This window comes from Diabrotica undecimpunctata, chromosome 9 (genome assembly GCF_040954645.1).
Source record: "Diabrotica undecimpunctata isolate CICGRU chromosome 9, icDiaUnde3, whole genome shotgun sequence".
NCBI lineage: Eukaryota > Metazoa > Arthropoda > Insecta > Coleoptera > Chrysomelidae > Diabrotica > Diabrotica undecimpunctata.
Genome location: NC_092811.1, coordinates 104,504,803 through 104,524,542, shown reverse-complemented (window position 1 = coordinate 104,524,542; position 19,740 = coordinate 104,504,803). Strand labels below are relative to the sequence as shown.

Here is a 19,740-nt window from a genome sequence, read left to right as displayed (position 1 = left end):
AATTACAAAACAATGGCAAACAATATGAGAAGCAGATAATATTTATCTAGTTCTGAAATGAAGTTATTTTCTGTGTGTTCTCTACGGTTTTGATTTTATCGAATTGTTTTGTTTCCTTGTCCTCGATCTGAATCGGTGAACCAATAGCAGAAGAAGCAATAGTGTGGATATTGAGATAGAACAAATGCCGATGTAAAACATATATAACGCTAGTGATGTCGTCCAAGAAATTTAATCCCAACGCCTAAGATCCATGACCACAGGCTCCATAATAATCAAGTTAATCTGGGACGAGGTGGATAGGGCATGTTATGTGGATGGAACAAAATGATCCAGCTAGAAAAATGCTCCTTGATAGACCCATTGGTCAGAGAAGAAGAGGATGAAGACATGAGAAATCGATGAAGACATGAGAAATATGGGAATACGTGCTTGGCAGAGGAAGGCGATGGATAGGGACGACTGGAGAGAAATTCTTGAGGAGGCTAGGACCCACTCAGGGTTGTAAGGCCAGAATGGTGATGATGAATCTGGGAGGAGGCCCAACAGGGAAAAGGCACTTAGGACGCCCACGTATGCAGTGAGGAGATAAGATATAGTCAGATTTAATAACAATGGGGCTACCCATCGACCCAACCATCATGAACGACCGTGTAAAATAATAGCAACTTGTGCAGTCAGCCACGGCCCTCCTCTCGGGTTATAGTGCCACGGGAAAAAGAAGTAAGTAAGTAGTCATGGGAAATAAGGATCTTTACTGATCCAACTACCTCCTCATTTGTCAACGAATATATTAACCCACCGTACTCTTTAGATCTCGAATAGATTTTATTTAGGTAAAAAGAGTATTTATTAAACCCCAATTAAAAAAATTAAAATGGTCACGAAAGTAGAAAGAGAAAAATAATATTTTAGGTATATATGATCAAAGGCAAAAAGATATTTTAAAATTATTCTTCTAAGGAGCGTGAAAGACCACTTATCCGTTTTGATTTGAAGACTTAAATAGGTAATCTGGTTCCATGTGGTCAATCTAACTTAGATTAAGAAGCACAATTCTTCAAGACCAGGAATGATTTTCGAAATTTTCCCCGTCGACGCAGAAAGCAGACACACCAAGTAATCGGAGAGAAAAAATTGGAACACGCCGGTCATAGAGTACGTAATAACGGTACAGATTATTACAGGTAGGATTTTCAAAGTCATTCTTAGTTTTGACAAAGGGTAAGTATGATGTATATTTGTAAAAATGGTCTGGACTAAATCAAGAGTATCTACAAATATAAGCTTTTGATTCAAATTATTGTTGCATCAGTTTGGGATGTACGTTATGTCTATAGCCTTCTGAACAATCTAAAGCATTTAATATAATAAAAACCAAAATTAATTTGTACTAAACAAAAAGGAATACCCCAATCGAATTACAGTTGAACAATTGTTCTCCTTGATAATTGATACATGTCTAACAAAAAGTTTTTCAACAAGTTGCAAGTACCATTCTTTAACTACTGAATTTTAATTAATTCATTTGTAATTGAAACCAGCAACAACATTTATGCATTACGAATAACGGATGTTGCTTTGTTAGATGTATGCCAAACGTTATTAAAATAGTTAGCGTTAGGTTGTGCTATATTGGGCATCATATAATATTGAAGATGAATGCAGGGTTGCATTGACAGCTACTTCAGATAAAACTACTGTAAAAATAAATTTATTTGAGCATGCGTTAATTTCAAAAAAATTTGTCGAAAAACGTTATTTAGAATTCTTTTTTATTTTTAATTAGTAACTCTCAAGATTACATACTTCCTCATTACATTTGTATAGATCGTTTAGTAAGTCATAAAAATATCGTATAAATGTTTTTTTCTGCCGATTGTGATAAAAATATCATTGAACTTGAACCAAACTATCAACAAACACTAGACAGTTGAACGTTTTATTTATTATATAGTGGTTTAAACAGTTTCCTTGACAAACGAATATTTTATACAATGTGCCAAAAATATAGAGAAAAGTATTGAAAAGATTTTTTTGGTAATACATATATCCAATGATTGTCTAATAGTAGATGTAGCCCTGTAAGGGCTCCAAGGACCAAGGAATTTAACCACAGACTTTATTATTGAGATACATATTAAAAGACTCCGTTGACGCTGCATGTAGCATGTCGTTAAAAAAATATTTTAAACCTAGTAGCATCGTTAACTTTGTCGCTGTTCGTCGCTGCAGTATGTACCCGTCAATTCAACTGACATTGCCTAAACTTAACAACATCGCAATTGGTGTTGCTATTCTCAAAACCTCGTCGTTGCACTATGATTTTACCCAACGCATTTTTTTTTCCATGCACTCCATGAATGTAGGTCTCTTCCAATGGCTTCCATCTTTCTCTATCTAATTCACTGTTTGCCTGTCACTGCTCTTATGATCTATACATCTCTTCTGATGCTTCTTGTTGTCCCCCTTGCTCTACGTTCTAATGTTCTGCGTGTCCACCTATTATCAGCGTATCTGGCTACGTGATCGGCCCAGCGCCATTTAATTATTGTTATTTCTTTCACGATATTCCTGATCTTCGATCTACGCATTACCTCGGTGTTTTTGATTTTGTCTCTCAGTGATATTCCAAGCATGTTTCGTTCCATTGCTCTTTGCGTTGTTTCTAGTTTTTAGCAGATTTCCTGGTAAGGGCTACGGTCTCCAATCCGTAGTATGTATCTATGTGTTATACACATTTTTTAAGTTTATAGGAATGGAGGCGTTTTTCATGATATATGCTAGTTTACCGAAAGCATCCTGATTTGGTTTTCCCATTGTTTAGATGACATGTCGCAAGTATACATAATGGTTCAACATTTTCTATGGTATGATTTTGTATTGTTATATATTTGTCATGGCTCATTATTTATGCTTCTCTGTAGTTCATTTTTAATCCTGCCGCTCCAGAAACATTCATTTAACATTTCATTCAGTTCTTGGATATTATCTGCTATTAAAACAATGTCATCTACAAATCTCAAATGGTTTAAGTATGATCCGTCGATGTTTATACCCTTGTTTCATTCTAATTTCTTAAAAATGTCTTCGAGATCAAGGGTGAATAGTTTGGGGGAAATGGTATCTCCTTGTCATTCCCGTTGTAGTTTTATTTGATTTGTTTTTGTGCTTTGTATTTATAGTGTATGGTGTTCTTACGGTGTGCAATTGCGGTGAAGTGGAGTTTATTCGCTATGCGATTGTTGTATGATTTTGGTTAGTAATAGTAATAGGTTAGTTTATACAGGTGTGATAGTGAGGATATTGATGTCGATGTCCGCTTTTTCTCCTTTACTGAATAGGAGAATGACTTCGGAATTGTACCATTCTTGAGGAACCTTTCCTTCGCCGATTGCTTTATTAAATAAAATATTTAATACTTGTTCAATTTTTTTGTCACCAATTTTCCATTCTTAAGGAACCTTTCCTTCATTGATTACATTATTAAATAAAACTTTTAATACCATAATTTTATCCTCTCCCGGACATTTATTATTTTTTATTTGGTTTAGAGCCTTTCTTATCTCAGAGTCGGTTATTTCCGGTATTTCTTCTGAGCCGGTGTTAAGTTGGTTCAGTACATTGTTGCGGTTGTGATTTAATTTGAGTATACATAATTTAGTGTAGAATTTTTCTATGGCCTTGCTTATTTCCTTTCTGTCTCGGGCGGCGACGATTTTCTCAATTTTTTGGAAGTATAGCTCATGCCAAAACGTCAATAGAACTTTTCAGAACGGCTGCAGATAGAGCCAAATGGGCCATGATGATCGCCAATGTCCTTAGGGATGGGGCACGTTAAGAAGAAGAAGATAGCTTTTTTATCGCGGGCTAAGGACGGACTGCGCTGATCGGTGCAATGGATCGCGCAAAGATATGATAAATTTAAAACAGAAACACAATGAAATTCGGTGATCTATACACTACGTGGAGTACTGAACGCAGTCCCATGCGTATTTGTTAATAAAATAAAATAAAAAATAAGTAAGCTACGCTTCCCCTCCTCGGTCACTTTTGTTGTACCACTTGACCTTTTTGCTTTCAGTTCTTTTAGGCAAGCAGTTTACTCCTATAAACAGAGCATAAACTGACTATTTTTTTGCATTTCTACCGCAAAAAACCTTTTTTGTATTCTATTTTATACATATATTTTTTTAAGTTCAAATGTATTTTTTTTTAATTCTTCCAAGTGGGCCGGAAATTGTTATTAACAAACAACTTTATAACCTTCCTTCCTTTTCGAACTATTTGCAATTATTTGTTGAAAAAATAGAACCAAATATTTCGAAGATGCATTTCCAGCAATCTATCGGTAACCGTGTATTTACGATTGCGGCGGTACAGACGCTCGAATCGTTTCGTCTTTTTTACAGACTTGTTTTAACTTGTTATTGGGTGAGGTTTATAACAATATGGTGCCGCACTTATATAGGTTAGTTAGGACGTGTACGAACTCATCACTATATAGCCCCCCATAAAATTATTAGACCCAGACCCTCGGAGATATAGTAAACTGATCACCGGCATCCTTTGGAGGTTGGTAAACTCATCACCGCAGATAGGTAAACTCATCACCGGGATTTTTGCCTGGTTTCTAATGCGAAAGATTGCCTCTTACCTGTTATACTTCTCGTTTATGTGATAATTTAATAAATTCAGAAATTATTTTAAGCAAGTTGCTTTAAAATTTAACTGAGATATTAATATGTCTCACGGTGTGGCCTACTAGACGGATCTGCCAATGTAAATGGTTTTGAGATCTAAAAATTTAGTTGCATAGGATTTCGATAGTGAACTTTAAAATGAAAATATTTGTCAACATGTGCTATTTTTGTTTATATCGGAGGTAGTCCCCAACTTCGTTATTTGATTTTCATTGCATTTTTATATTTCTTATTGAATTCTCGAGATAATTTGTTAAGCATACATTCGGTCTAAATCTTACCCTTTTGGCGTTATTTGACTATCTTAAAAATAATAGACGATTTTGGACAGTTAGTAAATATAAAATATCTAAAAAATAGGAAAAGCTGAAAACTTAAGTGTGCTATTAGTGCATAGAAGTCGAAGTTAAATTTAATTGTTGACACGTGCCAAGCTTTACATTTTATGGCATCATTGGCGGAAATTTTTAAATGTAAAGTAATTAGCAATGCATTTATTGTGACAGAATGCATCAAAATGCTTAAGTACAGTTTGTTGTACTTTATCTTTTAATGACTTGTACAAAGATCCCACAACTACAGTGCTTTTAAAAGCAATTTTTTTTTTACATTTTTTGGTTAGTTTTCGCCATTATTTGTAGGAGTCAGATGAGTTGTCCAATTCATTTTATAAACATCATGACAACTAACCTCAATTAGTGCAAGATACAAAATAATTCTTATTCTGTAATTTGTACTAATTTTGTTTATTGTAGAACCCTGATAATGCAAATAAAGTTTTGGTAGACTAAAAAGAGTACTTCTTTGTCCTATCTTCGGCTGCACACCCAAATAGTCGTGTTTTGTAGTCTAACTGATCAGCGTTGACTACAAGCGTTTATTGCTTTTTCAGTATATATATATATATATATATATATATATATATATATATATATATATATATATATATATATATATATAAATAAGGAGTCCAATTAAGTCGGTATCATATGTAAAAAATTTTTATTTTTAGTTTTATGAAAAAAAATTTAATCTCTAGTTCTGAATGATCTAGAACTTCAATCATCAGAATCAGATATTAGTATTCTTCAGTCATTTAGGCGGTTCGGTAAACAACATGCATTGACAAGACTTGAGAATATCCACAATTCATCTTTTTTTTTTTTGACAAACTGCGTATACAACTAAAAAAAAATTAATATCTGATCATTGTATTCTAGGTTTTAGATCATTCAAAACTTTTTATGTAACATAATTATTTTAAATTCATAAAACTAAAAATAAAAAGGTTTCACATATGGTGCCGACTTAATTAGATACCCTATATATATATATATATATATATATATATATATATATATATATATATATATATATATATATATATATATATATAACAATGTGATTTTAACAATTTAATCAGAAATCTTAAAATGTAATAAATATCAGAAAAGGTAATTTACAGCAACAAAGTAATATTATGCCTTACCTACAAGAAACATCTTCTACAGTTAACTTAAAGAACTTAATTACGCTGATTTTTTTCTGTTTGATCAGGATAATTCGCGAAAACCAGTGCGAAACAACTAAACAAAAACGGTATAAAATTTCTACTCACCAGTTGTATGACATTTAGCCTTACACCCTTTCGTCGCACAAGTCCACAAAAGGCAATTCGATTTTTTTAGAGTATTTCGCAAATCAATTTAAATTTGAAATTATTGATAACCATCATTTTTTGTCCGCGTTCGCTCAGAACGTAATCAATTAGCAGTTCACTATCCATGTTGAAGAAACAAGGGCAAATGAAGAGAAATTTTTCTTTTCGCATGACTTTAGGTAGCTATTAATAGAATTTTGTGGAATCATAAAATAAAAACCAATTAACTGCAGTTGCATTTAAGACATCTGTATTTGGATTATTCTGTGAAATTACCAGAAACTAGCCGTTTGCAAGGATTTTATGGTCTATACCTGATCCGGGGTGCAGGTACGCCAGTGATCAGTTTACCTATCTCTTAGGGTCTATTTTGAAAACCCTACTTTTATGGCGGTGATGAGTTTGTACTATGTACGAGGGTATTTATGGTAATTGGTGATGAGTTTACGTGTACCCGTTAGTTATATGTATTAGGATATTAGGTTGAGATTATAAATGATTTTCGTTGCCTTCGCAAGTAAAAGATTCTTTATTTAAAAATTTTATTTTGCAAAAAATTCATTTTTATGGTGTGAATTATTAACTTTCAAGTATGGATTGTGATAAAAATGTGCAGAAGAAAAGAAAATTAGCTGCTAATAAAGTCAAAATTTTGGGAAATAAATAAATTGCAAAGATGCAATTTTTGATTGGAAAAATTTGTGTTTTATTTGAGGTAGTGAAAAAAAGAATGGTATTTCCCAGTTAAGAAAAGCAAGTTTAAACAGTGATGTCGACTTTTTAATGCTGTCACAATAAGACAAGATATGCCTCTTCTAGATAAACTGTCTTTACCTTATGATTAGGGTCCATGTTTTCAGCAAGATAGAAGCCATTTCCCTCTCTCCAATGGCGCTACAGCCCAAATCGAGTCATGGCCCCCTCCAAACTATGCCTCCAACCTTGCCGGTCCCGCGCCGAACTTCTCCAGGTTCTCACTTCTATAGCAAATTTTGCGCGTCCGATGCGACTTTATCCTCCCACTTTTTCCGTGGCCTTCCTTTTGGTCTTGTGCCCTGCGTTTAACTAGTGCTCTTTTTGACAATCTTTCCGTCTCCATTCTAACTACATGACTAGCTCATCGAAGTCTTTGAAGTTTATGAAAGTAGAGTTCATATTTGTACCTGGATACTCCGTTTTCTTTAAACGACCCAAATATCTTCCTTATGACTTTTCTTTCAAAGACTTCCAGCTTTCGTTTTGGTTCTTCTGTCATCATCCATGTCTCACGTCCATAACATACTATTGGTTTGACAATAGTGTTGTATACCCTGATTTTCGATCTCCAGTGTGTGTTTTTGGAGCGAAACACATGGGCGAAAAGTAAGCTTTGTATTCCTTTACTATAATTCTTTGTATTTCTGGTTCTTCTGTTCCATTCGTGTTTAATGCAATTCCCAGATATATGAAACTTTCTACATTCAGTTTCAATATCGTCCTCTTATGAGCGTCTATTTCCCTTAGCTCTTGCCTGTGCTAGCTTTTTGTCTTTTGAATATTTATTTCTAGTCCGGTCTCTTGGGCCCCTGTTTTTAATTGTGAATATATTTCTGCCGCCTCTTCTGTTCTGCGAGACATAATGCTAATGTCATCGGTATAGGCGGCAATCTATATTGATTTATTTAGAAGATTACTTCTTCCAGATAGAAACCATTTATCCTCGTCAAAATATTCTTACTTGTACTTGAAAATTAAAAGATTATAAAGCTTTTTATAGAATTGCAATTCACTTAGTAGTTTTTTAGAAAAAAAATCCCAAAAATCACTAATTAAGGTATTTTTTTTAACAACAAATTAAAAATAGCTCGAAAAGGAAGCGTTTTTAAAATTGTTCTTTTGTTATAAGTTATTTGTTAATAACAATTTCCAGCCTTCTTGGAAAAATTTTAAAAAATACATTCTAACTTGAAAAAAATAAATAGAATCGAAAAAAAAATGTTTGGTAGGGTAGAAATGAAAATTGTTCGGTATAGTTCGTTTTTAACCGTTTTTTTAGGGGTAAACCGCTCGCCTAATTAATGTTGCAGATATCTCGTACTGTATCTTTTATTAGATTGTTATTATAGTTTCTGGTCGTTCCTAATTACTTTTATGACTGAGTAACAAAGATCTACAAAGAGCAAAAGATTTCTAGAGTATGGGAGGCCCGCCCAAAACGCCAGTATATACGATGGACGATTTGATGGAATGAACCTAACGAAAATAACGAAATTTGTTTTTTTTAATTAACCAGCGGAGTTTATTATTCCATTTTCCTTTACGAAAGGAACCAATTATCATATCCGAGAGCTTTTGGAATCGCTTTAACCTGAATACATCTGGAAGTACCACTTTAACCTTAATACATCTGGAACTACTACGCTATAAATTTGAATGCCTCATTTGTAAATAGCACACTGTTTTACGATATATCATTAAAGATGTTAATTTCTTAAGATTCCACAAAGTTGCCATGCAACATTAACATAACATAAACGCGGTTTTAAATTTGTTTATAATGTGTTAAATGGAAGTGCTACATTGCCTACTGCGACTTGACGGTAGTGTAGTAAAATGTGTATAATTTATATACAAGATTAACTAGTTAATGGATTTGCCCAATATTTCAAATTGATTTATTTTCTATATGGATAAAATATGAGGTACTACAAAAAGTTTTGTGTTCCATCACAGGTATCTAAATAAAAAAAATAACAAAGGAATGACACCGGGTATGATAAAAAATTTGACAGAGAAAAAAAAATTAACCAAGAACTACAGTACCTATCCAAATTATTAGGCCAAGCATTAAAAATTTGCATTTTTTTAAATTAATAATTTTTATCAACAGGAATGTTATTATTTTTTCGCATAGCAACATTTAATATAGTATGGTAACATTATTGTACTATTTTAACGTTGGCAACACCGCCCTATTCGCCATTTCTAGACAGCATTGCGTCCTGTCAACTAGTGTGCATTTTATAACCTCAAATACTGTCTGTAAACATTTGAATCCTAAACGGTTTTGACCTGAAATTTTATTGCAGAGGCGAGTGATTTATCCTTTTTTATTATTTTTTAGATTATAAACATATGCAGTGAAGTTATTGGTATAATTATGGATATTATACATTTTTAGATGGGGAAAAACGCTGATCTGTCACCAAAACGAGTAGCCCAAGTATTTAGACTCGTAAAAGCTGGACAAATGTCTCAAAATGAAATAGCAGCAATGGTATAAGTATCAAGAAGTTCTGTAAGGAATATAAAACAGAAAATTGCGTCTGGATCCAAAGCAAGGGTCACAGCGGAAGACATCGTGTGACTACTCCTAGGACTGATCGCAAAATAAGAGATATTTGCCTAGTAAACAGAAAAAAACCACTGCGAATGCTTACCCAGGAGATAAGAATAAGGAATTTGTGTTTGAGAAAGAAAAGTTCATCGGAGACTTGTCGAAAACAATATGGTAGCTAGGACCAGCTGGAAACCCAAGGCTTACTCCGGCTATGATAAAGAAACGTTTCGAATGAGCACAAAAATACAAAAACTGGACAGTGGAATACTGGAAAAAGGTATATTTGTGTAGTTTTGCTCGAATATCAATATTAAAAACTAAAATAACATCAGCATTTCTAAAAATGTTGTTGATTTCAGGTCTGCTTCTCGGTTGAATTCGTTTGTCAAGTTTTGACAGAAAAAACGAAGTTTGTTCGGAGACGTCCCAACGAGAAATACAAGCCCGACCGCATTGTGCCACCATCAACCACCCAACGTCACTCATGGTCTGGTCTGTGGTATCCGTCAAAGGTACCCGTCTCTACGTGGTGAAAAACACGATGAGATAAGACCATTACCGGAAAGTACTCTAAGAGGAACCCTTATTTATGCACGATGGTGCTCCTTGCCACAAGGCCAAGAGTATTTCAACTTATTTAAAACAAAAAAAAATTAAAGTTCTTGACTGGCCAGACAACTCGCCTGATATAAACGCTATTGACAATGGGTGGGAACTACTGAAGAGGGAGATTGCGAAAAAAAACATTACTAATAAAAGGTAGTTACTTGAAACACTCATAATATGAGTGGAATTATAATCCCCACCTCCAGGAAACTATTCAAGCCTGTATGGAGAGCATGCCTCGACGTCTTCAAGCTCTTTTAGCAGCCAAAGGCAGACATAAAAAATATTAAATTTTGTAAAAATTTTTGTATTTTTGTACTTTGTAAAAATTATACTTTTTTAATAAATAAAAGATTTTTGTTTTTTAGTACAGTTTAATTACCCAAGAGTTAATATTCACAAAAAAGAACAAAACAGTAATTTTTTCAAATATATTCATTATCATGAGAGAAATAACTTCATGTAGTAAATTTTTCCTTGCTTGGCCTAATAATTTGGCCAGGTACTGTAAGATACATTCACAAAGCTCGATTTTCCTAGTAGAGATTTTCTAAACACTTACATCGGACAAGCAGAGACATTCTTCAAGACACATATCAACACATTATACTGTCACACAAAAGGAACATATACACCTTTAGGGAATAGAAATATTCCATGTTTAGACTATCAGAATAATAAGATAAGAATATCATTTACTGATTAAATCACAAGAGAAGTTAATAAAATTCAAAGGAAATGTATTGTCAATGTCATGCAAAACAATACCTTACGTTCGCCAATTTAGGCAGCTCTATTTATGATAGTAGCCATCTTCTCCACGAAAATTTGAACATCATTCAAAAGATACATACGGTTGAATTATATAACATTATATCATTACGTTCTTTTAATCCTAAACTAAATATTTATAATTAGAAAACTAATCCACCTTCACCCAACTGTCGGACTTTTTCAAACATGTTCAGGATATAAGCGATGCCAAAGTAATTAAAAACAAACGATTACGTAAAAATTAATCAAGATCAAAAAGATGGCTGAACTGTTATTAATTTTGAAAACTGGCCAAATACTAGGAAACACAGATGCTATATTTAAAAAAAATATCATTCTTAATGAGTAGTTTATAAATATTTCGTCGACTTAATTAACTTTATCTCTTTGTGTTTATCTTTAGTAAGTGTTTGGTAAATAACAATATTATCGCTACCGCTGAAGATACTAAATACTTGTTAACGAATAAAAAACGGAAGAAGCCATCAGTAAGAGGGCAGAAATTTGCCCTAAAGGATATACAAATTAGAATTTTGAATATAAAAATAAACCATAAAATTAGTGATTGACGCACGAGTCTATACCGTGATTTTAAAGAACGTAGGTGTTACTCGCAGCTCGTTGGTGCTGATAGACTATAAAACAGTCCTGTTTGAATGAAAATTGAAGAACATAAATATCTTTCTCTGAGTTTGTAGTTTTGTTATATCTTTCTATAAGTAGTACACCGCGATATAATGAAAAATAAGTGAAAACGATCTAGAGTTTGTAATCTGTATTTTGCAAACTGCAGCTCTGAAAGGATTTGTAGTTGTTGTGTTGTCTGAATGTTTGAAAAATCATCCAATGCATTGTTGTCTTTAGTAGCATCTATAATACAAAATATAATTAGTGAAGCTATTTCTCCCCATGAACAGCTACAACCAAGTTTCATAGACATCTTAACACTCACTATAAATTATTATATCGAAGCGAAGCTTCTATACTGGCCTTTTCTATGACCTTTTGTATAAAATATGATTTTTCTCTACAGTAATTTGCTGAGGCAAGCGTCACGGAAGTAGCGCCCCGAAATGAAATAGCGGTTCGTGGCTCGCAGTAACAGTAAACAGTTGGAAGAGTTCATTTGCGCGTCAGGAGAGTCCGTTAAGCCTAGGAAAAACACCTATCATACAATCTTCCGATCATATATAGTTCGGCGGCTGGGTACCTTTCTCTATACATGAAGATAGGTACCCAACCGCCGAACTGTGTATGATCGAAGTAGGATCAGAAGGCTGTATGATGGGAGTGTCCCGGGCTTTATAAAACAGGTAAACTTTCTATTTTATTAAAATCTATAAAAAGAAATAATAAATAAATAATAAAGTGGGCAACATACTCTTGGATGTGCCTAGCCTCGACAGAGAATTTCTTCAGGAGCGATTAGACAGAACGTGGAGTGGCGTTGTTCATCGGCGAAGAGAAATAGACAATAGGTAATAAAAAAAGACAAAATAAAAAGACGAGAACCAACACAACGTGAAATACCGTATTTCTTCTCAATATTTATGGTTTACGATCCCTGTGATAGGGCAAAACTGTCTATTTATGGCAGGCGCATGCTATCCCGTTGTTCGTCGGTAAATCGACCCGGTTCAAAAGAATCAGGAGCTGATGCACCGCATGTCCAACTCTCCAGACGTGGATAGGAGAGGTACGGTCAGTATTGTGGTAATTTATGGAATGGTCTAATGAAGTTGTGTTAGAATTTTTATCGTTGTATAAATTACCCAACTTAACAAAATTTTTACCGCCAACATTGATGGCGTACGACAGACTTACCCTCAATGCTCACCATCGGAATGGTCCGACTACATTTTGGGGCAGGTCGAGTGCATTTATCTAAAGTCAAATATTTACTAATTTCACAGTAACGAGAGATGTCAACCGTTGTCTCTTTTCTGATCGTTAATATCGATTTTTTGTTTCTCTTTGCCAACGTAAAGCCGTCTGATTCTACGTATCGCTTAGCTGTCATATCCGCTCTGACGAAGATAAGAAGTGACCTTGAATCATAAACGATGACATCCCAAACTATAACATGTGTGGTGCATATGCCGTTCGACAAAAAACTGTGGATTTCGTCTTTCATCACGTCGTCTTCTGACTCTTGCTCGGCCATTAAGCATACCTAAACAGAATAGAGATTCATCACTCTAAAGACAACTCCATTCCATTCCTGGTCCAACGCCAATTCTCTGCAACATTTAAGACATTACGTCGATGCTCAGGGTAAGAGATAGCACCCAGTGTGGAAGAAATGAAAACACTAAGAATTCGACGATAAATTGTTTACATCCAAATTGGTCTTCTATGTTCTGCAAATTATTGATTTGCAATAGACCTGGTAGCGGAGAGACGATCTTGACGCTTCCTATTCTTCGGCGCTGACTTCTCTTAGACCAACTATCGGCCACCCCCAACTCACTCAATTGATGGAAATTTGGATGTCTTCATACTCTGGGCATTGTAAAACGGCTTTCAAAAAACCAAGAACCTCACACTGATTGGTACTAAACTTAAAAGTTAAAATTTTTAGTGGTCATATTTAGAAAAAAAAATTAATAAAAAACGAAAACCTAAACTGATATGACTGAAATTCTATGCGTTTATTATTTTTGCCAGGATAAGCCTGTATATCAAATTTTGTTAAAATAAAATAATTATAACTGGTGTTCCAATCGTACATTGTTCCAATCATCGATCAAATAAAATCTAAGGAAAGAAAATGACACATTTAAAATCGTTTTGCACACTATTAAATTTTGGCAGGTTATCAAAAGCAAAGTAGCTGGAACATTAAGTTCTCTTAGTAGGAAATTTTTAGTCTAATGTCAAGGTTATAATCTTTCCACTGCAAACATGAGCATTTTATTAAGTACAAAACTAGTTTTACAAATTTGTTTTGATAGTTTGATATGTTTAATAATCCTAATCAACTTTCCTGTTAATAAGAAATTTTAAAAAATGTACATATGTAACTGGAGTGGTAATGTTGGAAAATAAAACTTTGATACAGTGAAGTTGGCTCCAGAATTTTGGAAAATATATACATTAAGAATAAAAGTGTTATCATGTTTGTGTTATCTCCATAGTTTTTCTCCATATTTGAGATATCCTGCTATTCTGTTTGCTTGTATTAGTCATTCTTTCAACTCTTCCTGGACATTTTTTCACTTGATTACAAGGAATTTCGATGGCATTACTTGTTCTGCACAGTAATATGAAAAGAAGAAGCCCTATTTACCCCAATGTGACTTTTCCTTTAAGAAAAATGAAGGGCACAAGAATATGAGAAGATTTACTGCCTCAAATTAAGTAATGTTCTTCCTACCAAGAGGAACTGATGTAACAAGGTTCAAGAGCCTTGAAACTTTTTTTCGAGAAAAATAAAAGTCCCAAGGATATGACAATTGGAACAGATACTGTCCCAAATTCAATAAAGTTCCTTAATACAAGAGCATGATGATTCTAGAGCTTTTCATTTAAGAAAAAGAAAAGGCTTGAGAATACAAGAAAAAGAAGACTTATTGATCACACATTCAAAAGGGCTTTTCCTTACACCAAGAGGAAATTATATACCTAAATGAGTTATTTGCATATGAATGGAGGGACAAAAAATGATACATTTCAATAAAGGCCTTAATAATTCCACAAAATAATAAATTAATTAATAGATAGACAATTCATTTTTATGATCAAAATATCACTCAGCTGAGCAATGTCCCAAATGTATGCGACTTAGATTAATTACAATGATTACATGCATAGAAATTAAAATATTTCTTTATTTAAAAGAGTATACTTTTTCAAGCCTGTATGAAGAAGTTTTCACTTCAAAATTCCTACCTGTGAGTGTGAATGCAAGTCCTTTTTCTTGTTTTAATAGACTATAATAAAAACCCAGTCTAATAAAAAACGTCCTCAATCATTCCTTTTGAGAGATGTACAATTCCTGTTGTAATTATCCAAAGTTTATACTTTGATTTAAAATAAATAAAATTATCTAGCTATAGGTTATAAAAATGTTTTATAGTAAGTATATATACTTATTTTATATGAAACTGTACCTACACTCATAAACTCTCTGTAAATTCCCAGACATCTTTCAATCATGATTAAGATTGCATCATCTAAATGACATACATGATAGGTGATCAAATTTTTTTGAACATTTGGCAAAAATTGTAATGATTTATATATAGGTATATACACAATCTACTAGTGGCGATTTGTTATTCCTCTATTAGGGTTTTAAAATAGATATTTATATGAAGAGAAAATTTGCTATTAAAAATATTAAAAAACAAATAAAAGATAAAATACTCTTTAGGAGTGAATTTTACAGGATTAATGTATGACTTTACTCCAAAATTATACTACCATGTCAAACCCTTTTTCTCCCATCATAAATAAAATATAAATCCCATCATAAATAAACTTTCAAATACAAAAACAATGCTACGCAATATTTTTAAAAAGACTTTTCGAAATAGATCTTTCAAGAATAATTAAATTTACGAAATAATAGCAATTCTATACAAAAATTCTTTTAATCCAGAGGTGAAACAGGAATTGTCCTGCAACCTGAAGGGACTGAAATAGCAATCACTTCGGAATATATTCAATTTTTTGTGTAAGTAAATCAGAAATAGTAAAATATCTTTAAGAATTGAACAAAAACATTAAATTAAGCATCAGCTGAAAAACATCCCTTAACTGGCAAGAGGCAATGTGTTGAAACTACAAATTTAGCTACTTCCGTTGTTTATTAAACAGAACAGAAGATAAGACGTTTAATTTATTAAATCCGAGAACCTAAGTGACAGTCAAAAATAGCGATTTAAGGATAAGTGACCTTGAAAATTCAATATTTCAGAATTGAAGAATTGATTTAAACATAGGCATAAAGCTCTAACAAAAAATATTTCCACAAGTTTAAAATACACCGTTCTTATTGATTTATTTCTAAATTTAAAGCAGAAATATTAAATAAAGCGAACTTTGGTGGATAAAACATCACCTGTTTCACTTTTGAATATCTAATAAGTACAGTTACTTTAACTCATGACTCACATAAGAACAATAGTGTTCAAGCACATAACATAATTGCCTTTGCCCGTGAAACCCTTCTTGCTTCAGTAACACTTTTATAAAAAGGAATTAGAAGGCCACCCTTACTAACGGGTTATTTAGAATAATAAAAAACCCCTTTTTGAAGGTACACATATTTATAGGTGGAAAACAAAAATAGGTTAAATTACCATCCCTCTAAGCAAGCTGATGTTTCAGCGAAACAGTGTTTTGTTATAATTATTGAAAATTACGAATATTCATCAAGTATGCGACGATTCCATAAATATGTAAAAATAGGATGTTTATTTTGACGATAATATAAGTTTTTTAATCGTTTTAGTATTTTTAAACCAAGTAATTTTACTTCGTCCAAATGAACAGGTTACTATTTCCTGAGCGCCCTATTTCTAATCAATCGAGATAATAATTGTATATTAGAATATTCCCCCAGCTCTTTAATTTGACCTAAATCTAACTAAAATCAAAACGCACTACACCCGATAAAAAACCCCAAAAATCAAATAAAATTCCACTTACTTCTACTAATACAATACACACTAATATCACAGATCACTTTATAATTGTTAAGTCTTCTAGGTTTACTTCAATGTCGAGTTAAAACAAGTTTATACGCGCTTCTGACGCGATTATTGTCAAGTCGTTCGTTCGAATAAAAAAAATAGTAAACCCAGAGCGTCTCAGCTGATCGCCGATACGCTCGCTCGTCAGCTGTTTTGTTTGGATAGTTGTTTCCTCGCTGAACCAGCTGGCTGGGCTCCTCGACCGGGCGTGCGCTCTAGCGATTGCTTTGTTTCTGTGGGACAGCGCTCGATAAAAGTCGGAAGAAGAGCGGAGCGCGCTGCGTTGCCACGTTGTGGGTGGGTTACGAAGTCGAAATTGTGTGAACTGCGTTCTGAACTAGAGATGAGCAGTATTTCATTAACAGCGAATTTTTAACTGCTATAGAAATTACAAGATTATAACTTCTCTGTCTTCTTCTTCAAGTTCCTATCCTATCTATCGAAGGTTGGAAATCATCATGGCTATACGGACCTTGTTGGCTGCCGCTCTAAATAGTTCTGCACTATTCCATTCAAACCATTCCCTCAAGTTCTTAAGCCACGATATTCTTTGCTAGCGAATTAAAACTAGATTACAAAACTGACGATTAATTTTGCTTTGTCTTAACATACTAAGCGGTAGCTTAAGGCTAAGGTGTTTTCCACTGTATCACTTAGTGTTACCTTGTTATCATCTAACAAGTTCAAATGTTTTTTATTTTTTTTTTCTTCTATTAATATTCCTCTTCAAATTTCTTCTATTAACATTCCTCAAATTTAGCTACTAAAGTCTGTTACTATGTCCATGTTTAGATCGTGTACTAAAGTATATTCTTTATACACTCACCTAATAGTGAAAGGAAAGAGACACCTAAGAAGGAAAAGACAATCATGGCTAAGAAACATCTGATAATGGACAGGGCTAAATTTTGAACAGCTAATAAGGACAACTGAAGACAAAGAAGAGTTTGCAGTTGTAGTAGCCAACCTCCATTGAGGAGAGGACACTTTAAGAAGTTTGTTTTGAAAATGTTAGATCACCTCGATGTCGTTTGTATCGCCCCTTATACATAGGAAGTATGATTCCTACTTTCCAATCCTCTGGGATGGCTTCTAGTGTCCGCATGAGGCAAATTAGTTTATGAATACGCTTCCATAGCACATGTCCACCATTATTTATTAGTTCTGCAGTTATTCTATCTGTGCCAGGCACTTTGTTATTTTTCAGATGTTTTATGGCGTATTATATAGTTCTTGAAAATGCTCCTTCCACATTTAGTTTCTCTTTCTCGCCGATATTTGGACCAACTCATTGTAGCACCGTGTCACAACATTTGCACAGTGTCACTCAACAAGTCGATCTATGTGTATAAATGGTACATTCGTCTTGTGCTAAAATATTGCGGAACTGTATGTTGCCAGGTGTTGCACTAGGATGTCTTTTGGTTGCTTAACGATCTTCGTCCCAGATAGACTAAATATGGCCAATCTTTTGAATATATGCGTAACGAACATCGGTACAGCCTGCTCCAAATCATTATGCAGGGGGGTAAGATACACGGCAAGAGAAGCTAGGGAAGGCGTAGGATATCATAAAAGCCCAATCTTTGTGAGCCCTTCGAACGTTTAAACCTACTACGACGGGAACAGAATAGGCCCATAAGGACCTAGTCTTCGGCGATCCTACTCTTCCTACCGTTCCGAACGTCTAATTATTTGGTAACTTGTGGGCTCAAGTCTCTTTAAGGGTAACTCCCTCATTTGGCTCGGTTGCATAAAGGCCGAACCCAGGATCTGCCACCTCTGATAGACCAGTGCCAGGCACTTCCAGAGGACATGTAAGGAGGGGTCCTCCTCCTCTGATGAAGGTGCCGCCTGAGTCTACAGTGGCCGGTAAGCATATTGACCACAAGGGAGCATCTTCTACGGTCTAGAAGAAGAAGTTAGGCTGTGAGACTTTTGTATGAAAACCGGTTTTTTTACTTCGCAATAACTGGTTTTATCGGTTGTTTCTTTGTCCTGGTTATAACCGGTTTTTTATTTTTAAAGTAAAAACCGGTTATTAGGTTTTTACGGTGATTGGGATTAGGATAGGTATTATTTTGGAGAAGTATTGCAAACTAAAGTGCATTGTAAATGTAACTTTGTAACCTATTGGATTAAAAGAACCGAAAACCGGTTTTTGGAAACTTTTCAAAAATACTTATTAGTTTTCTCAGGATTCGAAAAAAATGAATGCATTTAAAAAGCATTGACTCGAAATTTTGCGCCTACACTCTTAAGCTTAAAATAGGAAATATTTTTAACAACAATCTGAAAATTTATTTTTAATCGGGATATTCTTCACATGGAATAGCTTTACAGATGTTTATAAATGTTAGAGGGTTTATAGATAATCCATGTGTCAATGTTTTCACTCACACAATTTATTTTCTGTTTTTCGCATATTATGTAACATTGTAATTTAACGGAAATATGAGTGTTGCGATCTGTGATCGAATTAATTATATAATAATAACAAATTTTGTATTTCCAGTCAACAATATATTTTTTTTATGTTGTGTCACAAAAATGTTACATAAACGAAGGTGATGTTTAAAAATCACGATATCGCCCACCTCTACTATATACGTAAACATTGTATTAACTGGTTTTGATGGTTTGTTGTGATGGGTTTGCTTTATGTGGTTTGATTATAATGTCCGATATTATTCCAAGAGACGGGAATACACATAGCTAATGAGTAATAGGTCCTTATTTACGGTGTAACCACAAAAGACTTCCCATAATGAGTCTAAGTACAAATAGACCAAACCTTATTTGTAATGGAAATTTAGAACAAAGAAAACCGTCGTATTTGAGAACTATAAGTTCTTAGAAACAAGCTTTGAAGCTACTTTATTTGTTATAGTAATGTCAAATGTTTTTCTATCACACAATTCTCTTTAGCATTCTTATAACGCCATATCGCGTGATATAATCGCGTTTTTCTTCTAATTT

At 33.7% G+C, this 19,740-nt stretch overlaps 1 protein-coding gene across 5 annotated transcripts in view; it reads right to left on the bottom strand.

The window, feature by feature from the left end:
* TP53INP (Tumor protein p53 inducible nuclear protein) overlaps positions 1–19,740 on the bottom strand; it is a 322,855-nt gene that overhangs the window by 38,169 nt on the left and 264,946 nt on the right. Inside the window, exon 1 of one of the 5 annotated variants that reach the window (XM_072543962.1) lies at positions 16,718–16,984. The exons of the other annotated variants lie outside the window; for them this stretch is intronic. The gene's annotated coding sequence lies outside the window, so the exon portion shown is untranslated. Of the gene's footprint in view, positions 1–16,717; positions 16,985–19,740 lie in introns of those variants that run through there. 5 annotated transcript variants of the gene reach the window in all.